Source organism: Triticum aestivum, chromosome 4B (genome assembly GCF_018294505.1).
Source record: "Triticum aestivum cultivar Chinese Spring chromosome 4B, IWGSC CS RefSeq v2.1, whole genome shotgun sequence".
NCBI lineage: Eukaryota > Viridiplantae > Streptophyta > Magnoliopsida > Poales > Poaceae > Triticum > Triticum aestivum.
The window spans coordinates 124,389,304-124,411,373 of NC_057804.1; positions in this window are offsets into that span (position 1 = coordinate 124,389,304).

The following is a 22,070-nucleotide window of genomic DNA, read 5'->3' on the forward strand; positions in this document are numbered from 1 at the left end:
GAGATTGATATGATGAGAATAGACCCGGGGGCCATAGGTTTCACTTGTGGCTTCTCTCGAGAGCATAAGTATTCTACGGTGGGTGAACAAATTACTGTTGAGCAATTGACAGAATTGAGCATAGTTATGAGAATATCTAGGCATGATCATGTATATAGGCATCACGTCTGTGACAAGTAGATCAAAACGATTCTGCATCTACTACTATTGCTCCACTCATCGACCGCTATCCAGCATGCATCTAGAGTATTAAGTTTAAAATAGAGTAACGCTTTAAGCAAGATGACATGATGTAGAGAGATAAATTCATGCAATATGAAATAAACCCCATCTTGTTATCCTCGATGGCAACGATACAATACGTGCCTTGCTGCCCCTTTTGTCACTGGAAAAGGACACCGCAAGATCGAACCCAAAGATAAGCACTTCTCCCATGGCAAGAACTACCAATCTAGTTGGCCAAATCAAACGGATAATTCGAAGATACTTGCAAAGATAACCAATCATACATAAAAGAATTCAGAGAAGATTCAAATATTATTCATAGATAGATTTGATCATAAACCCACAATTCATCGGTCTCAACAAACACACCACAAAAAAAAGAAGATTACATCGAATAGATCTCCACAAGAGAGGGGGAGAACATTGTATTGAGATCCAAAAAGAGAGAAGAAGCCATCTAGCTACTAACTATGGACCCGAAGGTCTGAGGTAAACTACTCACACTTCATCGGAGAGGCTATGATGATGTAGAAGCCCTCCGTGATGACGGCCCTCTCCGGCGGAGCTCCGGAATAGGCCCCAAGATGGGATCTTGTGGATACAGAAAGTTGTGGCGGTGGAATTAGGTTTTTGGCTCCTGTTCTGTTCGTTTGGGGGTACGTGGATATATATAGGAGTGAGGAAGTCCTGGACTAGGGGGTGTTCGGATAGCCAGACTATCATCATCGGCCGGACTCCAAGACTACGAAGATACAAGATTGAAGACTTCGTTCCGTGTCCGGATGGGACTTTCCTTGGCGTGGAAGGCAAGCTTGGCGATACGGATATGTAGATCTCCTACCATTGTAACCGACTCTGTGTAACCCTAGCCCTCTCTGGTGTCTATGTAAACCGGAGGGTTTTAGTCCGTAGGACGAACACAACCATTACAACAATCATACCATAGGCTAGCTTCTAGGGTTTAGCCTCCTTGATCTCGTGGTAGATCCACTCTTGTACTACCCATATCATCAATATCAATCAAGCAGGAGTAGGGTTTTACCCTCATCGAGAGGGCCCGAACCTGGGTAAAAACATCGTGTCCCTTGTCTCCTGTTACCATCCGCCTAGACGCACAGTTCGGGACCCCCTACCCAAGATCTGCCGGTTTTGACACCGACATTGGTGCTTTCATTGAGAGTTCCTCTGTGTCGTCACCGATAGGCTTGATGGCTTCTTCAATCAACAACAACACCGTCCAGGGTGAGACTTTTCTCCCCGGACAAATCTTCATATTCGGCGGCTTCGCACTGCGGGCCAATTCGCTTGGCCATCTGGAGCAGATCGAAAGCTACGCCCCTGGCCATCAGGTCAGGTTTGGAAGCCTAAACTTCACGGCGGACATCTGCGGAGACTTGATCTTCGATGGATCCGAGCCGCAGCCGAGCGTGCCGCACTGTCATGATGGGCATGATCTAACTCTGCTGCCGGACAGTACCTTGGAGGCCGCACACGAATCCGCTCCGACCCATAGTTCGGAGCCGATCGCGCAGATCGAGGACGGGTGGCTGGACACCACCTCGGGAGCTGCAACCGCTACGGCGATGGAGTCGAACACTGACCTTGTCCCTTATAAAGCTCATGACTCCGAGGTGCCGGACTCCGAGCCTCCTGCGCCCCGGCCAATCGAACCCGATTGGGCGCCGATCATGGAGTTCACTGCCGAGGACATCTTTCAGCACTCACCCTTTGGCGACATCCTAAATTCGCTAAAGCATCTCTCGCTATCAGGAGAGCCCTGGCCGGACGGCGGCCAGGATGGTTGGGATGCGGACAACGAAGAAATTCAAAGCCCACCCACCACCCACTTTGTGGCCACTGTCGACGATCTAACCGACATGCTAGACTACGACTCCGAAGACATCGACGGTATGGACAACGATGCCGGAGACGATCAAGAACCAGCGCCTACAGGGCACTGGAAGACCACCTCGTCATACGACATATACATGGTGGACACCCCAAAGGATGGGGAAGGCGAAGAAGCAGCGGAGGCAGATTCCTTAAAGAAACAGCCCAAGCGCCGACGACAGCGACGCCGCTCTAAATCCCGCCACAGCAAGAATGGACATTCTGGCACAGGAGATAATAACACCCCAGAAAGTGCCGAAGACAACCCCCTCCATCAAGATTTAGTGCAGGAGGACGCAGAAGCAAGGCCTCACGAGAGAGCGACAGACGAAGAGGTCGAGGATGATAATTACATACCTCCCTCCGGAGACGAGGCAAGCCTCGACGACGACGAATTCGTCGTGCCTGAGGATCCCGTCGAACAAGAGCATTTCAAACGTAGGCTAATGGCCACAGCAAATAGCCTAAAGAAAAAGCAGCAGCAGCTTCGAGCTGATCAAGACCTGCTGGCCGACAGATGGACCGAGGTCCTCGCGGCCGAAGAGAATGAACTCGAACGCCCCTCCAAAAGCTACCCAAAACGCAAGTTGCTCCCCCGACTAGAGGAGGAAGCATACAAACCTTCATCACTAGCGCACAATATGGCAGACCGACCACCTCGTGGCCGCGACAGAGAGGCATCTAGGCCCTCCACCAGGACCGTACCCCGGCACCGCTCAAAAAGTACGAAGCCACGGGGGAACGCGTCAAACTTGCGGGATATATTGGAGGACAAGGCAAGACAATCCAGATCTATCTATGGATCACGTGGACGCCCCACGACCCATGACGAATACCGTCGCGCCGGATACAGCAACTCCGGCCGGGCCAAACACAGCAGACAACGCTCTCTTGAGCTACGTTGTGATATTGCTCAATATAGAGGCGCCGCACACCCACTATGCTTCACAGACGAAGTAATGGATCATCAAATCCTTGAAGGGTTTAAACCCGTCAACATTGAATCCTACGATGGCACAACAGACCCCGCGGTTTGGATCGAGGATTATCTCCTTCATATCCATATGGCCCGCAGCGACGATCTCCACGCCATCAAATATCTCCCGCTCAAGCTTAAAGGACCAGCTCGGCATTGGCTTAACAGCCTGCCCGCAGAGTCAATTGGGTGTTGGGAGGACCTGGAAGCCGCATTCCTCGACAACTTCCAGGGCACATATGTGCGACCACCAGACGCTGATGACCTAAGCCACATAATTCAGCAGCCAGACGAATCGGCCAGACAATTCTGGACACGATTCTTAACAAAGAAAAATCAAATTGTCGACTGTCCGGATGCAGAGGCCCTCGCAGCCTTCAAACATAACATCCGCGACGAGTGGCTGGCCCGGCACCTAGGACAGGAAAAGCCGAAATCTATGGCAGCCCTCACATCACTCATGACCCGCTTCTGTGCGGGAGAGGACAGCTGGCTAGCTCGCAGCAACAACCTCAGCAAAAATGCTCGCAGTCCGGATACTAAGGACCACAATGGCAGGTCGCGTCGAAACAAAAGCAAACGCCGTGTTAGCGGCGACAACAATGAGGATACGGCAGTCAACGCTGGATTCCGAGGCTCTAAACCCAGTCAGCGGAAGAAGCCATTCAAAAGAACCACTCTGGGTCCATCCAATTTGGACCGAATACTCGACCGCTCTTGCCAGATACATGGCACCCCCGAAAAGCCAGCTAACCACACCAACAGATATTGTTGGGTATTCAAGCAGGCAGGCAAGTTAATTGCCAAAAACAATGACAAGGGGCTGCGCAGTGATGACAAGGAAGAGACCCGGCCGCCGAACAGTAGAGGACAGAAGGGCTTCCCCCCACAAGTGCGGACGGTAAACATGATATACGCAACCCATATACCCAAGAGGGAGCGGAAGCGTGCACTGAGGGACGTATATGCGATGGAGCCAGTCGCCCCGAAGTTCAATCCATGGTCCTCTTGCCCGATCACTTTCGATCGAAGAGACCACCCGACCAGTATCCGCCATGGAGGATTCGCCGCATTGGTTTTAGACCCAATCGTCGATGGATTTCACCTCACGAGAGTCCTGATGGACGGCGGCAGTAGCCTGAACCTGCTTTATCAGGATACAGTGCGCAAGATGGGCATAGACCCCTCAAGGATTAAACCTACAAAGACGACCTTCAAAGGCGTCCTACGAGGTGTTGAGGCCAATTGCACAGGCTCAGTCACACTGGAAGTGGTCTTCGGATCCCCGGATAATTTCTGAAGCGAGGAGTTAATCTTCGACATAGTCCCGTTCCGCAGCGGATATCACGCTCTGCTCGGACGAACCGCGTTCACAAAGTTCAACGCGGTGCCGCATTATGCATACCTTAAGCTCAAGATGCCAGGCCCTTGTGGAGTCATCACGGTCAACGGAAATACGGAACGCTCCCTCCGAATGGAGGAACATATAGCGGCTCTCGCGGCAGAAGTACAGAGCAGCCTTCTAAGGCAATTTTCGAGTCCGGCCGTTAAACGACCGGACACGGCCAAACGCGCCCGGAGCAACATCAATCAAGACCTCCTGGCACATTCCGAGCACGCGTAGCAATGCGGCCCCAACCCCAGCCCTCGCATGATTGCAAGACCAGCTCTCCGCGTACACCATTACGCTCTGGAGATACCATGGGCATAGGGGGAGGGGCACGACCACAACAGGCCCAGAGTGCGGCTCAACCACACCAGGGGCTCCCAAGTGTGTCGCTCTTTTCATCTTTATTTTTCTTCTTTTTTTACACGGGACTCCGTTCACCAGAGGCCCTGTCCGGCGGCGAACCTGCCGAACTCACGATGCAACAGCCAGGGAGGGACAAAGGCTACGACGAACACTCAGGTGGTCTCCATTACGAGCATTAAATTTGTTAAATACACCAGTCCGCAGCCCACCCCTAGAGGGGGACATATTTAATTAGTCCAATCCCTTGCTTACCGCACTATTTTTATCATTCTGCACCCATAGCAGAATTCCTTGAATAAACAATGCAGCACTTTTTGCCTATAATTGCATTACTTTACATATATGTTCGTTAATGACATCTTGCACCCGTATATTTTGGTACGGCCGAATACACCAGGGGCTTATGTCCCCGCATTATGGTGTGATAAGTCCGAACACTTTCACAAGTGCGGCACCCCGAACTTATAGCATTATATGAATCGGCTCCGAATCATGTCTTGGGTCAATAGTTGGGTTTGCCCGGCTCCCATGTTTTGGTACCTTACGTTCCGTTCTATCGGCTAAGGTAGCACTGGGAGAACCACTGCGATTGCACCCCGGTTGAGCTGGGCGAGCGCCTCAGTGGAGAAAGCTAAAACTGACTGTCATGATAAGGCGAGAGACTGGTCGCTGTTCAAGAGGTCTTTTCGAGTCCCTAAAGACTTATGCCGCTTCGAGCGAAGAACCGGATACTGTCCGGCCAAGGCGTGGATAGCGCCCCGGCCAATCGAACCCGATTGGGCGCCGATCATGGAGTTCACTGCCGAGGACATCTTTCAGCACTCACCCTTTGGCGACATCCTAAATTCGCTAAAGCATCTCTCGCTATCAGGAGAGCCCTGGCCGGACGGCGGCCAGGATGGTTGGGATGCGGACAACGAAGAAATTCAAAGCCCACCCACCACCCACTTTGTGGCCACTGTCGACGATCTAACCGACATGCTAGACTACGACTCCGAAGACATCGACGGTATGGACAACGATGCCGGAGACGATCAAGAACCAGCGCCTACAGGGCACTGGAAGACCACCTCGTCATACGACATATACATGGTGGACACCCCAAAGGATGGGGAAGGCGAAGAAGCAGCGGAGGCAGATTCCTTAAAGAAACAGCCCAAGCGCCGACGACAGCGACGCCGCTCTAAATCCCGCCACAGCAAGAATGGACATTCTGGCACAGGAGATAATAACACCCCAGAAAGTGCCGAAGACAACCCCCTCCATCAAGATTTAGTGCAGGAGGACGCAGAAGCAAGGCCTCACGAGAGAGCGACAGACGAAGAGGTCGAGGATGATAATTACATACCTCCCTCCGGAGACGAGGCAAGCCTCGACGACGACGAATTCGTCGTGCCTGAGGATCCCGTCGAACAAGAGCATTTCAAACGCAGGCTAATGGCCACAGCAAATAGCCTAAAGAAAAAGCAGCAGCAGCTTCGAGCTGATCAAGACCTGCTGGCCGACAGATGGACCGAGGTCCTCGCGGCCGAAGAGAATGAACTCGAACGCCCCTCCAAAAGCTACCCAAAACGCAAGTTGCTCCCCCGACTAGAGGAGGAAGCATACAAACCTTCATCACTAGCGCACAATATGGCAGACCGACCACCTCGTGGCCGCGACAGAGAGGCATCTAGGCCCTCCACCAGGACCGTACCCCGGCACCGCTCAAAAAGTACGAAGCCACGGGGAAACGCGTCAAACTTGCGGGATATATTGGAGGACAAGGCAAGACAATCCAGATCTATCTATGGATCACGTGGACGCCCCACGACCCATGACGAATACCGTCGCGCCGGATACAGCAACTCCGGCCGGGCCAAACACAGCAGACAACGCTCTCTTGAGCTACGTTGTGATATTGCTCAATATAGAGGCGCCGCACACCCACTATGCTTCACAGACGAAGTAATGGATCATCAAATCCTTGAAGGGTTTAAACCCGTCAACATTGAATCCTACGATGGCACAACAGACCCCCGCGGTTTGGATCGAGGATTATCTCCTTCATATCCATATGGCCCGCAGCGACGATCTCCACGCCATCAAATATCTCCCGCTCAAGCTTAAAGGACCAGCTCGGCATTGGCTTAACAGCCTGCCCGCAGAGTCAATTGGGTGTTGGGAGGACCTGGAAGCCGCATTCCTCGACAACTTCCAGGGCACATATGTGCGACCAGCAGACGCCGATGACCTAAGCCACATAATTCAGCAGCCAGACGAATCGGCCAGACAATTCTGGACACGATTCTTAACAAAGAAAAATCAAATTGTCGACTGTCCGGATGCAGAGGCCCTCGCAGCCTTCAAACATAACATCCGCGACGAGTGGCTGGCCCGGCACCTAGGACAGGAAAAGCCGAAATCTATGGCAGCCCTCACATCACTCATGACCCGCTTCTGTGCGGGAGAGGACAGCTGGCTAGCTCGCAGCAACAACCTCAGCAAAAATGCTCGCAGTCCGGATACTAAGGACCACAATGGCAGGTCGCGTCGAAACAAAAGCAAACGCCGTGTTAGCGGCGACAACAATGAGGATACGGCAGTCAACGCTGGATTCCGAGGCTCTAAACCCAGTCAGCGGAAGAAGCCATTCAAAAGAACCACTCTGGGTCCATCCAATTTGGACCGAATACTCGACCGCTCTTGCCAGATACATGGCACCCCCGAAAAGCCAGCTAACCACACCAACAGATATTGTTGGGTATTCAAGCAGGCAGGCAAGTTAATTGCCAAAAACAATGACAAGGGGCTGCGCAGTGATGACAAGGAAGAGACCCGGCCGCCGAACAGTAGAGGACAGAAGGGCTTCCCCCCACAAGTGCGGACGGTAAACATGATATACGCAACCCATATACCCAAGAGGGAGCGGAAGCGTGCACTGAGGGACGTATATGCGATGGAGCCAGTCGCCCCGAAGTTCAATCCATGGTCCTCTTGCCCGATCACTTTCGATCGAAGAGACCACCCGACCAGTATCCGCCATGGAGGATTCGCCGCATTGGTTTTAGACCCAATCGTCGATGGATTTCACCTCACGAGAGTCCTGATGGACGGCGGCAGTAGCCTGAACCTGCTTTATCAGGATACAGTGCGCAAGATGGGCATAGACCCCTCAAGGATTAAACCTACAAAGACGACCTTCAAAGGCGTCCTACGAGGTGTTGAGGCCAATTGCACAGGCTCAGTCACACTGGAAGTGGTCTTCGGATCCCCGGATAATTTCTGAAGCGAGGAGTTAATCTTCGACATAGTCCCGTTCCGCAGCGGATATCACGCTCTGCTCGGACGAACCGCGTTCACAAAGTTCAACGCGGTGCCGCATTATGCATACCTTAAGCTCAAGATGCCAGGCCCTTGTGGAGTCATCACGGTCAACGGAAATACGGAACGCTCCCTCCGAATGGAGGAACATATAGCGGCTCTCGCGGCAGAAGTACAGAGCAGCCTTCTAAGGCAATTTTCGAGTCCGGCCGTTAAACGACCGGACACGGCCAAACGCGCCCGGAGCAACATCAATCAAGACCTCCTGGCACGTTCCGAGCACGCGTAGCAATGCGGCCCCAACCCCAGCCCTCGCATGATTGCAAGACCAGCTCTCCGCGTACACCATTACGCTCTGGAGATACCATGGGCATAGGGGGAGGGGCACGACCACAACAGGCCCAGAGTGCGGCTCAACCACACCAGGGGCTCCCAAGTGTGTCGCTCTTTTCATCTTTATTTTTCTTCTTTTTTACACGGGACTCCGTTCACCAGAGGCCCTGTCCGGCGGCGAACCTGCCGAACTCACGATGCAACAGCCAGGGAGGGACAAAGGCTACGACGAACACTCAGGTGGTCTCCATTACGAGCATTAAATTTGTTAAATACACCAGTCCGCAGCCCACCCCTAGAGGGGGACATATTTAATTAGTCCAATCCCTTGCTTACCGCACTATTTTTATCATTCTGCACCCATAGCAGAATTCCTTGAATAAACAATGCAGCACTTTTTGCCTATAATTGCATTACTTTACATATATGTTCGTTAATGACATCTTGCACCCGTATATTTTGGTACGGCCGAATACACCAGGGGCTTATGTCCCCGCATTATGGTGTGATAAGTCCGAACACTTTCACAAGTGCGGCACCCCGAACTTATAGCATTATATGAATCGGCTCCGAATCATGTCTTGGGTCAATAGTTGGGTTTGCCCGGCTCCCATGTTTTGGTACCTTACGTTCCGTTCTATCGGCTAAGGTAGCACTGGGAGAACCACTGCGATTGCACCCCGGTTGAGCTGGGCGAGCGCCTCAGTGGAGAAAGCTAAAACTGACTGTCATGATAAGGCGAGAGACTGGTCGCTGTTCAAGAGGTCTTTTCGAGTCCCTAAAGACTTATGCCGCTTCGAGCGAAGAACCGGATACTGTCCGGCCAAGGCGTGGATAGCGCCCCGAACTCGGTCTTCCGAATACTAGGGGCTTCGCCGAAATTTAAAATTATAGAATTCTATGGCTAAGTGAGAGTGTTAAAGCATTATAAGTCCGTTTGCCTTGTTCGTTGTGTTGAGCGCCTCCCTAGATGGACCCAAATATGGGAACAAGAGAGCTCAAGTTTATCCCGAACACCCCAGCACTCGTGGCATGGGGGCTGAAGCCGACGACTTGCCATCTCTCAGATTTAATAAACGGCCGCACAGAAGGTAATATTTTAAATCAATAAGCGTTGCTTAGCGCATATGAACAAAGTTTCCAGCGCACAGGATAACACATTGCGAGTTTACTCAATAATTACATCTCTGGGGCACTCATCCACAATCTTGCGGGCACCCTTCAGGACAGTCTTATAGTACATCTCAGGCGTACGATACTCCTTGCCCACTGGCGGCGCGTCAGTGATAAGCCTCTCCGCATCCAGCCTGCCCCAATGCACCTTTGCGCGGGCAAGGCCCCGACGGGCACCTTCAATACAGGTGGAGCGCTTGATGACCTCCACCTAGGGGCATGCACCCACCAGCCGCCGCACAAGGCCGAAGTAGCTCCCAGGCATGGCCTCTCCAGACCACAGCCGGACTATGAGGCCCTTCATGGCCTGCTCGGCTACCTTGTGGAGCTCGACCAGCTGATTCAGCTGGTCTCTAGGGGGCACCGGATGTCCGGCCTCAGCGTACTGAGACGAGAAGACCTTCTCCGTTGAGCTCCCCTCGTCGGCTCGGTAGAATGTGGCGGCATCGGACACGCTGCGAGGCAGATCTGCAAACGCCCCTGGAGAGCTCCGAATTCGGGTAAGTGTCAGGTAGTTTACATTAACATGCTTGCTTTGCATGAAAAATGCCTTACCAGCCGCTATTTTTCTTCACATCCTCAATCTCCTGGAGGGCCTTACGGGCCTCGGCCTTAGCGGCTTTGGCACTTTCAAGAGCCGAGGCAAGCTCGGACTCTCGAGTCTTCGAGTCGCGCTCCAAACTCTCATGCTTTTCCATGAGAGCCTGGAGCTCTTGCCACACCTCCGCCACCCACGCCTCCTGCTTCTCTCGCTCCGCTCGTTCCGCAGCTGCATTGTGTTCGGCCGCGGACACGGCCTCCTTCACGGTTGCCACCTCATTCGTGGCCCCTGCAGTACCCACGTTATCCTTGTTATTTCCATTTGCAACCAAAATCCTTTTCTGTAAGGTACAAATTTAAAGGTGGTGTTACTCACCTTCTTTGTCCTCGAGCTGCTTCTTGGCAAGGCCGAGCTCTTGCTCGGACCGCTCGAGGTCCTGCTTCAATGCACCGACCTCCGCAGTCAGTGCGACAGAGGTCAGCAGCGCAGCCTGCAAATGTCACATCCCTAGCTTTACCCTGGCCCTGGACTAGCTTGGTTGCTGCATCATGTTCTATTTCAAATGAAATTTGAATTGAGGAATTTTCAAAGCCTCAGAAACCTTCTAAAAATGATCAACATTAAAATCTCCTCAAAGAAGTCCAAAAAAATGTTCCTCTTAGTCTCTGAAAATATTGCAAAGAGGTAAAACTCAAAAACAATATTTTTGGTATCTCAGAGTTAATTATTTTGGGCCATTTGAATTAATCCAATAACTATTTGCTTTGGATTTATATTTAATATATATTAAATATGACTCCAATAATTCTGAAAGTTTGTGAGTGGCTTTGTATATATTTTGGCAAGCCACATAAAAATCTACAGAATTTATTTAAATGATTTAGTTGCTAAACTAAATCAAAACAAACTACAGAAAATAGAAAACAGTATATAATAAAAAAGAGCAAAGCTTACCTGTGCAGCCCACCAGAGCCGGCCCAGCTCCTGTGCTGGTCCAGCACTGTGCGGCCCAGCCCACCGCGGTCGCCACCGTCTTCAACCTCCTGCCAGTAGGCAGGAGGGCGTGTGCCCGACGCGCGCGCGCACGCTCCGGCCACCTCCTGCTTACCCGCTCGCCGCTGGAGGCACCCGAGGGCGCCACGCACTCCCCCTCGCCCCCTGCACCTCCCCTCTCTTCCCCTGGACCCCGTTCCTTCCTCTGCTTCCCTCCCGCGCACACCACCGAGCGGAGCTCGCCGTCATCGTCGCCGTACCCATGGCCACCGGCCACCCCTAGCCTCGCCGATGCACCCAGAGGCTCCGCCTCGACCTCCTCTTCCTCTCCACCAAGCCACGAGGCCCCGGACGCCCTGCATCGCCGCCCACGTCGCCGTTCCCCTCCTCGGCCACCGGAGGTCGTCGCCGTTCGATTCACCGCCGACAGGTCGCCCCCGAGCCCGCTGAGACGCGCTCTGCAACCACAGTGAGCTTGCCGTCGTTTCCCCTCACCTCTCTCTCTCTCGCGCACCCTGTAGCCGCTGCCCCACAAGCACCCGAAGCCGCCGTCCGCCATGGCCGGTGAGCTCCGTGCTCCCGAGCTTCTCCGCCTGCGCTCGTTGCCTCCGGGTATTCCTGGTGACCCCAGCATCCCGTAGAGCCCATCGGCCGCGCCCGCCGTGCCGTGTAACGCCGAAACCGAGCACACCCGAGCTCCGGCCGCCGCCTCGCTCGCCGTCGGCACCGATTCCGGCCGCCCCGAGCGCAACTGACTCCACCAGGAGCTTCGGCTCGTCCCCAGCTCCTCCTAGATGCCCTCCGCGGCCCATTTGGTCGCCGGAGTGGCCAAAACCACTCTCGCCGCCGCGCTAATGGTCGTCGCCGGCCGAACTCCGGCGAAGTCGACGTGGCTTAGTTAATTAGTCACTAACCCCCCCCACCTACTGACGCTGACAAGTGGGCCCCAGGGCTTAGTCAAAGCTAACCAGCCCGGGTCAACGCGGGATTAGTCCCTGTGTCACTGACGTGTGGACCCCACACGTCAGGTTTGACCCGGGGCAGCCCTGTTGACTTGCTGATGCAAGCATGACGCACTGCTGATGTCATAAAGTATTTTCTGGATTTAATTTAATTCTGGAATTCCAGAAAATAACTAAAACTTCAATAAATCATAGAAAATTAACCGTAACTCCAAATTAAATAATTTATATATGAAAAATTATCAGAAAAATTCAAGGAATCCATCTGTACCATTTTCATGCATGTTAGAACAACTTATAGATGCTGTTTAGCACAAATCATATAAATGGCATTTGAATAATCACATATGGAGTTTGAATTTGAATTTTATATTCAAACCAACTTCATTTAATCTGTTGCTAGTTGCATTAGCCCAAAACACATTCATTTTGCCATGTCATGATCATGCATCATGTTGTGCATTGCATTGATTGTGTTCCTTTCTGTGTTGCCGGTATTTGTCCCCTCTCGATAGACGTGATACCGATGATGTGATCGTTGACACTGATGAAGACCCAATGTTATCTTCAGAAGTGCCAGGCAAGCAAAACCCCCTTGTTCATTCCGATACAATCCTACTCTCTCGCTCCTGCTCTCTTTTACTGCATTAGGACAACACCGATTCATCTGTTACTTGCTGCGGTAGCTGAACCCCTTTATCCTTTGCATGACCTGTCATTGCCACAGTAAATAGATGAAACCCACTAGCATGAGTAGGAGTTGTTTGAGCCCTGTTGTGCCTACTCATTCATGCTTGTTTGTCATGCCTGCTACTGCTTAGAGTTGAGTCAGGTCTGATTCATCGGGGATGAATCAGAGGTGTGTGAACATGTCCTACTGTGTGTGAGCTAAGTGTGTGAACACGATTTGGTAAAGGTAGCGGTGAGAGGCCATGTAGGAGTACATGGTGGGTTGTCTCATTGCAGCCGTCCTCAGGAACTGAGTTCTGTGTTTGTGATCCATGATTCAGCTACTACCACGCATTGGGCCCGAAACCAATGGACCCTCTCGGCTTCTTAATCACCCTTGTCCTCTGTCCAGGAGTTGCAAGTAGTTTCTGGTGTTTGTAGTATGCTGGAGGCCGTGGACAGCGCTGACCGTAGGGGTGGGCTGTGATGCGGTAGGCACGTGGCCGGGTAAACCGGGCACCCGTTTGGTGTCACGGAACCCTGTACACATCGTTTGGGGCTGTGAGCGAAACTCCGGCCGGATCTCCTCATGGATGGAACCCGAATAGGCGATAAACCTGGACTAGAGACTTGAGTGTTTAGGCAGGCCGTGGCCGACACCCACGTTGGGCTTCCGCTTGAAGGTTGCCGAGTACATGTCGTGTAAACGGCGGTAAGTGGTGAGAGCGTGTGTGAAGAAGTACACCCCTGCAGGGTTAATATGATCTATTCGAATAGCCGTGTCCACGGAAAAGGACCTCTGGGTTGCTTATATCAGTTCATAGACAAGTGAAAGTGGATACTTTAAAATACGCAAGATAAGCGTGAGTGCTATGGATGGCGTTCTCGTAGGGAGACGGGAGCGGATCCATAGTGGTGTATTGATATGGTGAATATGTGGACTCGTGTGCGCCACCTCAAAAAGTTACTTGCAGTCGTAGTTCAGGATAGCCACCGAGTCAAAGCTGGCTTGCTGCAGTCAAACTCCACCATCCCCTTTGTTGATAATGATGCATATGTAGATAGTTCTGATGTAAGTCTTGCTGGGTACATTTGTACTCACGTTTGCCTATTTTATGTTTTTGCAGAGAGACTTCAGTCTCGCTAGTAGTTCACGTGGACTTCGACGTTTAGCTTGATACCTCAGCTACGATCTTGTGCCCTCGGCAGGATCTGATAGATAGTCAGGCTTCTCAGCCTTTTTCATTTATAGATGTCTGTACTCAGACATGATAGCTTCCGCTTGTGCTTTGACTTGTATGCTCTGAGTGTTGGGTCATGAGACCCATGTTTGTAATATCTCGCTCCTCGGAGCCTATTGAATAAACTACTTGAGTCGTAGAGTCATTTTGTGATGCCATGTTGTATTGCACATATCGAGCATATTGTGTGTATGTTATTGAAATGCTTGGTATGTGTGGGATCTGACCATCTAGTTGTTTATCTTTAGTAGCCTCTCTTACCGGGAAATGTCTCCTAGTGTTTCCACTGAGCCATGGTAGCTTGCTACTGCTCCGGAACACTTAGGCTGGCCGGCATGTGTCCTTCTTCGTTCCTGTGTCTGTCCCTTCGGGGAAATGTCACGCTGATGAATACCGGAGTCCTGTTAGCCCGCTACAGCCCGGTTCACCGGAGTCCTGCTAGCCCAGTGCTACAGCCTGGATTCCACTCGCTGATGACCGACACGTTCGATGCTGGGTCATGGATGCCTGTCCCTGTAAGTCTGTGCCACTTTGGGTTTACGACTAGCCATGTCAGCCCGGGCTCCTTATCATATGGATGCTAGCGACACTATCATATACGTGTGCCAAAAGGCGCAAACGGTCCCGGGCAAAGGTAAGGCGACACCCGTGGGAACTACCGTGCGTGAGGCCGCAAAGTGATATGAGGTGTTACATGCTAGATCGATGTGGCATCGAGTCGGGGTCCTGACAGCGTTGGTATCAGAGCTTGACTGCCTGTAGGATTACCAAGCCAAACTGGTCGAAGTTGAGTCTAGAAATTCTTTAGTTATATAAGGGAATTGATTGTGGGATGGAACGTAAGGCTCTTTTTACTCCTTATACCTCATGCCCTTCTGATCTGAGTCATCTTATCTTTCCTGCGGGGATTAAGAACTAGGCTATCTCTTCTTTCTATTAGGATCACGTGTTACCAATCCGTAGACCTATAGAATTGTTGGACTTAAGCCTCGTTTCAGTTCCTATTACTTCCGTATGTTAAATTGTTGATCTCGAAACCTTGATATTGTGCTTCTGAGTGGTTATGCCACCATTTTTGTGAATGCCTCAAGTCTTTTCTGAGCATTTACAGCCGTTATGCTGTCCGAGTCATCCCAGGTTTCTAGATAGTCTGAAGCATTTGCAAAATCCCTTCCTTCCGTTCCGATGTTCCTTTGGGCCAGATTAACCACACTAATCGGTGAGTTGAGGTACTTTGTTACCTCGGCGTATATGTTGGAGATATTATTATGACCCTGGGTGTCTTAGGGGATCATCTAGTAATTTAGTTATGATTGTGTTCCCAGTGTGATGATTCTGGCCTTTATTCTCGGAAGCATCCCGTGATGCTACTTAGTAGTAGGTATTCCACTCCTGGGTTCTGAACCCGAGATTCACTCTACCTACTTCATGTTGATAGTAATTGCTAGTGCCTTTAGGATATTAGTAACCTTTGCGATAGTCCTTGAAGTCCGTGGTATCTTCTTCTTCCAAATACCATGAACTACTTATGGCAGAAGTTCCTCGTTGAACTGAAATATCACAACAGGATTATTCTTGATGAGTTCTCCGTTATATATTGTGACTCTGCCAGTTCTACTTTTCTGCATGGGTTATCCGGAAGAAACATGTGGAATTCGTTCGACATGCTAAACCATGCATCCACAACTCAGAAAATCATATGTTCCTTGAGTTGTCTCTCTTTAGTTGCATTCTGACCCTCGTCTATCAATTGATAGCCAAGAGTATGCGTGCGTTCGTTTATCGATGCCTATTACTCTTGTGGTCCGTCAAGCCATTCTATCGCAGAATGACTAGGAGAAACAAACTCCAGTACCTCTTCCATATCCAGGATTGGGTCAGAGAAGTTGTGCTCCGCAGATCAAATTGCTAATCTAGCTTTCGTTCTGTTCTACCTTGGAGTATTACATATTTTATATCGAGATTGTTATAGGAATTGCACACCATCCCATGAACTCTTGGTACAGTGATACTTCTTGCCATCACTGTTCATTCCTCGGCCCTCGTGTTGATGCAACCGGAATACCGACAAATGAATTGTGATGTGTGAAATCAATACTGCTAGCAACTCTGTTGCTTGGTAGTTAAAGGATAATAATTTCATTCTTAGTATGTTGGTTTTCGAATCATCCTTCTAAGACTGATCGTGCTACCTAGTCCTTATTTCGGTGCACCCTTCGATTGATGAGTTAGGATCTTGTCAAGTCCTCACTCATTTGATCATATCGTCTTGCCCTCAAAAGCAAGATTGTTCTCGAGCTTAGTAACATACCGGTGGTTCGTGACTTTCCAAATATCTTCTTGGAGGTGTTACCGGGTTGTCACCTGACCGCTATGTTGAGTTCGTGATCAAGTTGGTTTCTTATGAACCACCTTCTTTCCAAGAATCGGTGTTAGATATCCCTGAGCTAGTTGGTTAAGCTGGACAACAACTTGGAGAGTTGGAAGATAAAAACTTGTCTGACTTAGTTCGTTCCAAAGGGATATTCTTGTGTAGTGTGTGTTGAAGAAAGATGATATCTTCATCGATTGGTCCCTGTGATCAGTTGCTGGACCTATTGTCTTATCAATCCCTTGATTTGAGTGTGGGCTATCGTCAAATCAAATCAGTACCAACGATGCTCGTAATGTTGTCCTACTCGTGGTTGATCCCTCGAGCATACACCATTACATCTTTGGTCTGACCAATACTATCACCGTGTTCACATGATGGTGGAAGTCCAGTGATATGGAAATTCCGATGAGTTGCTGTTGAGCCCATCAGTAGCATTTTGTCTCCCCCCATGAATCATGTTGAACATCAACCTAGTGTTGGAAACTTGTGTAAGCATTTCTTCGTGTTTCGTTCATGAAGCATATGTTTGAATGAAAGTAGTGATTTTCCCTAATTCATGTGCATATGATGCAAGTTGCCGCCATGAATTTGAGGAAGATTGTTTTGTTTTCCTGGAATCATTCCAAATTAGTCATGCACACGTGCGAAGTATTCTGTGGTTTGGAGACTTGCAACCTTCATTCCATATGTGTCCCGAGCACACCAAGCCACTGATTGATTTGTTCAAGGGGAAGAAGTTCCTTCATAAGAGCTAATCATATGACTTATGCAAGGACTTCGTTATCCACGGTGATGGTTCCCAACCAGAACTCGGTAGTGTTTTATTGTAAGACTACCACGTGGTCATGCTTGTCTGGGACAACGTGTTCACATGTTTGTAGCAGAACCAGCTCATGTTTTGGAGCTTGCTATCGTAGTTCATCTCCTGAGAATCCCGCAACGTCATCTCGTCGATTTGTGTTGCAAACTTTCATTTTTCTTCCTAAGACTCGATGAGCCTGGAATATCCTAACACCAACCAGAGCTGAATCTCAGGCAGATATGATGGTTGGAACATTTCCCTAAGAACTATAATATTGGTCTCTCGATAACCGGTAAGGTGGATGTCGTGGCCACCACACCCATCCGGTAGACCTATTATTATAGTATCTTGTTTGAGGAAGTTGGCCACCCCCCCCCTAGGGATTTCGTAGGATTTACTCCCTAGTTGCCCCTATGGATTTTTGTGTTCCCGAAGTCCGACCTTTTACTTGATGTTTTAGATATCAAACCATATCTATGAATGGGTTATACTAGCACATCAAGGAGAACATTAGAAGCGGAGTGCTAAATGTCTCTCGGTCGATCATCCAGATTTTATTTGCTTGGCCTCGCTAAGGTGAAATCTGAGAAAGTGTTATCCTCCTTCGCATCTGCATCATCCATCTTTAACCATCATGGTAGTAAGTTGTGTTACCGGACCCTTGACACGGATGTTGGTAAAACCTTGATGGATATGGAATTGCTCAAGTTCTTGAGAGCACGCACAAGCGCTACGTGTTATCATCGGCACTAACTGGGTTTGCCCTCAGTTCCCTCGACAATGCTATGACCTATTCAAACAGTGAATTAACTCTCTAGTGTTGGTTTCTTTCCCAGTTACTAGAATCATTCCCAGCATTTGCATTTTGTTCCCAGCTTGCACCGCCAATGTGCCATTCTACCATGGGTCCCTTCCATTTCCGGTGATAAGTAAATTCATCCATTGCGTTGTCTTCAACAAGGTAATCCACATCATCCAAGTCCAAGTATGCCATTCTACCGACCCCCTTCAAACGATCGCTCGAGAATTACCTTAGGCTGGTTTAAAGAGTTTCAATGATCTCTGAATCAAAAGTAGTTCTTTTTGCCACTTAAGGTAATACTCTACAATCACCTTCCTCCAGGATGTTTCGTCGTGGTATCATGGCAACTCAACTCTTCGCTACGTTGGCAATCGTTTACCACCTTCTTAAGCGTGGAATCGTTGTCTACCTAGTGAACCTTCGTCATCTGTTCCACTCCTTTTCTTCAGATCTGTGCTTCGTCTCTCAGCTCGAGAGATATTGTTATGTCTCATTCCGTGAGTTGTTCGATCTTCGAGAAGATCGACCCTTCTAGAGTCTCCTTTTTCCCTCCATGTCATGTTGGCAGGATTTCTCAGAGCAAGACGACAAGACAAAGATGGTGATCGAATCAACGTTTCTATGAAGTGCAACCTGGATCATGAAGATTATACTAGTTGCGTTTCCCCTTCACCTTACCCTACACTCGAATCTCGGGGCGAGATTCTTGTTTAGTGGGGGTGAGTTGTCACATCCCTAGCTTTACCCTGGCCCTGGACTAGCTTGGTTGCTGCATCATGTTCTATTTCAAATGAAATTTGAATTGAGGAATTTTCAAAGCCTCAGAAACCTTCTAAAAATGATCAACATTAAAATCTCCTCAAAGAAGTCCAAAAAAATGTTCCTCTTAGTCTCTGAAAATATTGCAAAGAGGTAAAACTCAAAAACAATATTTTTGGTATCTCAGAGTTAATTATTTTGGGCCATTTGAATTAATCCAATAACTATTTGCTTTGGATTTATATTTAATATATATTAAATATGACTCCAATAATTCTGAAAGTTTGTGAGTGGCTTTGTATATATTTTGGCAAGCCACATAAAAATCTACAGAATTTATTTAAATGATTTAGTTGCTAAACTAAATCAAAACAAACTACAGAAAATAGAAAACAGTATATAATAAAAAAAGAGCAAAGCTTACCTGTGCAGCCCACCAGAGCCGGCCCAGCTCCTGTGCTGGTCCAGCACTGTGCGGCCCAGCCCACCGCGGTCGCCACCGTCTTCAACCTCCTGCCAGTAGGCAGGAGGGCGTGTGCCCGACGCGCGCGCGCACGCTCCGGCCACCTCCTGCTTACCCGCTCGCCGCTGGAGGCACCCGAGGGCGCCATGCACTCCCCCTCGCCCCCTGCACCTCCCCTCTCTTCCCCTGGACCCCGTTCCTTCCTCTGCTTCCCTCCCGCGCACACCACCGAGCGGAGCTCGCCGTCATCGTCGCCGTACCCATGGCCACCGGCCACCCCTAGCCTCGCCGATGCACCCAGAGGCTCCGCCTCGACCTCCTCTTCCTCTCCACCAAGCCACGAGGCCCCGGACGCCCTGCATCGCCGCCCACGTCGCCGTTCCCCTCCTCGGCCACCGGAGGTCGTCGCCGTTCGATTCACCGCCGACAGGTCGCCCCCGAGCCCGCTGAGACGCGCTCTGCAACCACAGTGAGCTTGCCGTCGTTTCCCCTCACCTCTCTCTCTCTCGCGCACCCTGTAGCCGCCGCCCCACAAGCACCCGAAGCCGCCGTCCGCCATGGCCGGTGAGCTCCGTGCTCCCGAGCTTCTCCGCCTGCGCTCGTTGCCTCCGGGTATTCCTGGTGACCCCAGCATCCCGTAGAGCCCATCGGCCGCGCCCGCTGTGCCGTGTAACGCCGAAACCGAGCACACCCGAGCTCCGGCCGCCGCCTCGCTCACCGTCGGCACCGATTCCGGCCGCCCCGAGCGCAACTGACTCCACCAGGAGCTTCGGCTCGTCCCCAGCTCCTCCTAGATGCCCTCCGCGGCCCATTTGGTCGCCGGAGTGGCCAAAACCACTCTCGCCGCCGCGCTAATGGTCGTCGCCGGCCGAACTCCGACGAAGTCGACGTGGCTTAGTTAATTAGTCACTAACCCCCCCCCCCACCTACTGACGCTGACAAGTGGGCCCCAGGGCTTAGTCAAAGCTAACCAGCCCGGGTCAACGCGGGATTAGTCCCTGTGTCACTGACGTGTGGACCCCACACGTCAGGTTTGACCCGGGGCAGCCCTGTTGACTTGCTGATGCAAGCATGACGCACTGCTGATGTCATAAAGTATTTTCTGGATTTAATTTAATTCTGGAATTCCAGAAAATAACTAAAACTTCAATAAATCATAGAAAATTAACCGTAACTCCAAATTAAATAATTTATATATGAAAAATTATCAGAAAAATTCAAGGAATCCATCTGTACCATTTTCATGCATGTTAGAACAACTTATAGATGCTGTTTAGCACAAATCATATAAATGGCATTTGAATAATCACATATGGAGTTTGAATTTGAATTTTATATTCAAACCAACTTCATTTAATCTGTTGCTAGTTGCATTAGCCCAAAACACATTCATTTTGCCATGTCATGATCATGCATCATGTTGTGCATTGCATTGATTGTGTTCCTTTCTGTGTTGCCGGTATTTGTCCCCTCTCGATAGACGTGATACCGATGATGTGATCGTTGACACTGATGAAGACCCAATGTTATCTTCAGAAGTGCCAGGCAAGCAAAACCCCCTTGTTCATTCCGATACAATCCTACTCTCTCGCTCCTGCTCTCTTTTACTGCATTAGGACAACACCGATTCATCTGTTACTTGCTGCGGTAGCTGAACCCCTTTATCCTTTGCATGACCTGTCATTCCACAGTAAATAGATGAAACCCACTAGCATGAGTAGGAGTTGTTTGAGCCCTGATGTGCCTACTCATTCATGTTTGTTTGTCATGCCTGCTATTGCTTAGAGTTGAGTCAGGTCTGATTCATCGGGGATGAATCAGAGGTGTGTGAACATGTCCTACTGTGTGTGAGCTAAGTGTGTGAACACGTTTTGGTAAAGGTAGCGGTGAGAGGCCATGTAGGAGTACATGGTGGGTTGTCTCATTGCAGCCGTCCTCAGGAACTGAGTTCTGTGTTTGTGATCCATGATTCAGCTACTACCACGCATTGGGCCCGAAACCAATGGACCCTCTCGGCTTCTTAATCACCCTTGTCCTCTGTCCAGGAGTTGCAAGTAGTTTCTGGTGTTTGTAGTATGCTGGAGGCCGTGGACAGCGCTGACCGTAGGGGTGGGCTGTGATGCGGTAGGCACGTGGCCGGGTAAACTGGGCGCCCGTTTGGTGTCACGGAACCCTGTACACATCGTTTGGGGCTGTGAGCGAAACTCCGGCCGGATCTCCTCATGGATGGAACCCGAATAGGCGATAAACCTGGACTAGAGACTTGAGTGTTTAGGCAGGCCGTGGCCGACACCCACGTTGGGCTTCCGCTTGAAGGTTGCCGAGTACATGTCGTGTAAACGGCGGTAAGTGGTGAGAGCGTGTGTGAAGAAGTACACCCCTGCAGGGTTAACCTAATCTATTCGAATAGCCGTGTCCACGGAAAAGGACCTCTGGGTTGCTTATATCAGTTCATAGACAAGTGAAAGTGGATACTCTAAAATACGCAAGATAAGCGTGAGTGCTATGGATGGCGTTCTCGTAGGGAGACGGGAGCGGATCCATAGTGGTGTATTGATATGGTGAATATGTGGACTCGTGTGCACCACCTCAAAAGTTATTTGCAGTCGTAGTTCAGGTTAGCCACTGAGTCAAAGCTGGCTTGCTGCAGTCAAACTCCACCATCCCCTTTGTTGATAATGAGGCATGTGTAGATAGATCTGATGTAAGTCTTGCTGGGTACATTTGTACTCACGTTTGCCTATTTTATGTTTTGCAGAGAGACTTCAGTCTCGCTAGTAGTTCCGCGTGGACTTCGACGTTTAGCTTGAT